This window comes from Bombina bombina, chromosome 1 (assembly GCF_027579735.1).
Source record: "Bombina bombina isolate aBomBom1 chromosome 1, aBomBom1.pri, whole genome shotgun sequence".
Taxonomy (NCBI): Eukaryota; Metazoa; Chordata; class Amphibia; order Anura; family Bombinatoridae; genus Bombina; species Bombina bombina.
In genome coordinates, this window is record NC_069499.1 from 43,551,337 (window position 1) to 43,555,013 (window position 3,677).

Here is a 3,677-nt window from a genome sequence, read left to right on the forward strand (position 1 = left end):
CAATATAATAAACCAAATTGCCAAGTAATAATACGTTTAGCTACTTTTGCTTGTTTAGCATTAAAGCAGAATTAATTTGCACAAATTACTCATTAGACCAGTGGGCGCAAAATGAGAGTCAGAAAGAGAGACATAATTAAAGTGATAATACATCAGTTATAAATAACCCAAATAGAATATATATAGGGGGGTAGTTATCAAGCCGTCTACTTTTCTGTCTTCGCCGGCCCAATACGCCCGCCTAAGCTCTCCTACCTTCTCCGCCGCGGACCTTGAATACGTTCGCCTAAGTTATCAAATAAAGCTGTCAAAAAGCCGCGGGGCGATGGGCAGCGGACTGTGAGAGTTATCACTCATCCGATCTCGCTGCTCTTCGGCTTTTTCCCAGCTTTATTGCTAGCCTGTCACTAAGCACCCACACTAAACTACACTGTTCTATCCCTATACCAGCGCCCCCGGAGCCTCCCGCAACTCAATAAAGTTACTAACCCCTAAACCGCCGCTCCTAGACCCCACCGAAACTCTTATAAATGTATTAACCCCTAAACCGCTGCTCCTAGACCCTGCCGCAACTCTGATAAATGTATTAACCCCTAAACCGCCGCTCCCTGACACCGCTGCCACCTACATTATACCTATTAACCCCTATCCTGCCCCCCCTATACTGTCGCCCTCTATAATAAAATTATTAACCCCTATCCTGCTGATCCCGCACCTCGCCGCAACTAAATAAATAGTTTAACCCCTAAACCGCCGCTCCCTGAACCCGCCACAACCTATATTACATTTATTAACTGCCCCCCCTACACCGTCGTCACCTATAATAAATTAATTAACCCCTATCCTGCCCCCCACTACACCGCCGCCACTGTAATAAAATTATTAACCCCTAAACCTAAGTCTAACCCTAACCCTAATGCCCCCCTAACTTAAATATTAATTAAATAAATCTAAATAATATTACTCTTATTAACTAAGTTAATCCTATTTAAAACTAAATACTTACCTTTAAAATAAACCCTAATATAGCTACAATATAAATAATAATTATATTGTAGCTATCTTAGGATTTATTTTTATTTTACAGGCAACTTTCAATTTATTTTAACTAGGTACAATAGCTATTAAATAGTTATTAACTATTTAATAGCTTACCTAGCTAAAATAAAGAGAAATGTACCTGTAAAATCAAAACTAACCTAAGTTACAATTACACCTAACACTACACTATACTTAAATAAATTATTCCTATTTAAAACTAAATACTTACCTGTAAAATAAACCCTAAGATAGCTACAATATAATTAATAATTACATTGTAGCTATCTTAGGATTTATATTTATTTTACAGGTAACTTTGTATTTATTTTAGCTAGTTAGAATAGTTATTAAATAGTTATTAACTATTTAATAACTACCTAGCTAAAAGAAATACAAAATTACCTGTAAAATAAATCCTAACCTAAGTTACAATTAAACCTAACACTACACTATCATTAAATTAATTAAATAAACTACCTACAAATAACTACAATTAAATACAATTACATAAACTAACTAAAGTACAAAAAATAAAAAAAGCTGTTACACAAAATAAAAAAATAAGTTACAAACATTTTAAAAATATTACAACAATTTTAAGCTACTTACACCTAATCTAAGCCCCCTAATAAAATAACAAACTCCCCCAAAATAAAAAAATGCCCTACCCTATTCTAAATTAAATAAAGTTCAAAGCTCTTTTACCTTACCAGCCCTTAAAAGGGCCATTTGTGGGGCTTGCCCCAAAGAAAACTGCTCTTTTGCCTGTAAAAGAAAAATACAACCCCCCCCAACATTAAAACCCACCACCCACATACCCCTAATCTAACCCAAACCCCCCTTACAAAAACCTAACACTAATCCCCTGAAGATCATCCTACCTTGAGTCATCTTCACTCAGCCGAGCAGCGATGGAACCGAAGTGGACATCCGGAGCGGCAGAAGTTAATCCTCCAAGCGGCGCTGAAGAAATCTTCCATCCGATGAAGTCATCATCCAGGCGGCGCTGAAGAAGTCTTCGATCCGGGCGATGTCATCTTCCAAGAGGCGCTGAAAAGGTCTTCTATCCGAGCGATGTCATATTCCAAGCCGGGTCTTGAATCTTCCTCCCGCCGACGCGGAACATCCTTCTTCACCGACGGACTAGAGACAAATAAAGGCTCCTTTAAGGGACGTCATCCAAGATGGCGTCCCCTCAATTCCGATTGGCTGATAGGATTCTATCAGCCAATCGGAATTAAGGTAGGAAAAATCTGATTGGCTGATGGAATCAGCCAATCAGATTCAAGTTCAATCCGATTGGCTGATCCAATCAGCCAATCAGATTGAGCTAGCATTCTATTGGCTGTTCCGATCAGCCAATAGAATGCAAGCTCAATCTGATTGGCTGATTGGATCAGCCAATCGGATTGAACTTGAATCTGATTGGCTGATTCCATCAGCCAATCAGATTTTTCCTACCTTAATTCCAATTGGCTGATAGAATAGCAGAAGATGACATCGCCCGGATCGAAGACTTCTTCAGCGCCGCCTGGATGATGACTTCATCGGATGGAAGATTTCTTCAGCGCCGCTTGGAGGATTAACTTCTTCTGCTCCGGATGTCCACTTCGGTTCCATCGCTGCTCGGCTGAGTGAAGACGACTCAAGGTAGGATGATCTTCAGGGGATTAGTGTTAGGTTTTTGTAAGGGGGGTTTGGGTTAGATTAGGGGTATGTGGGTGGTGGGTTTTAATGTTGGGGGGGGTTGTATTTTTCTTTTACAGGCAAAAGAGCTGAATTCTTTGGGGCATGCCCCGCAAAAGGTCCTTTTAAGGGCTGGTAAGGTTAAAGAGCTTTGAACTTTTTTAATTTAGAATAGGGTAGGGCATTTTTTTATTTTGGGGGGCTTTGTTATTTTATTAGGGGGCTTAGATTAGGTGTAAGTATCTTTAAATTGTTGTAATATTTTTAAAATGTTTGTAACTTATTTTTTTATTTTTTGTAACATAGCTTTTTTATTTTTTGTACTTTAGTTAGTTTATGTAATTGTATTTAATTGTAGTTATTTGTAGGTAGTTTATTTAATTAATTTAATGATAGTGTAGTATTAGGTTTAATTGTAACTTAGGTTAGGATTTATTTTACAGGTAATTTTGTATTTCTTTTAGCTAGGTGGTTATTAAATAGTTAATAACTATTTAATAACTATTCTAACTAGCTAAAATAAATACAAAGTTACCTGTAAAATAAATATAAATCCTAAGATAGCTACAATGTAATTATTAATTATATTGTAGCTATCTTAGGGTTTATTTTACAGGTAAGTATTTAGTTTTAAATAGGAATAATTTATTTAAGTATAGTGTAGTGTTAGGTGTAATTGTAACTTAGGTTAGTTTTTATTTTACAGGTTAATTTCTCTTTATTTTAGCTAGGTAAGCTATTAAATAGTTAATAACTATTTAATAGCTATTGTACCTAGTTAAAATAAATTGAAAGTTGCCTGTAAAATAAAAATAAATCCTAAGATAGCTACAATATAATTATTATTTATATTGTAGCTATATTAGGGTTTATTTTAAAGGTAAGTATTTAGTTTTAAATAGGATTAATTTAGTTAATAAGAGTAATATTATTTAGATTTATTTAATTAA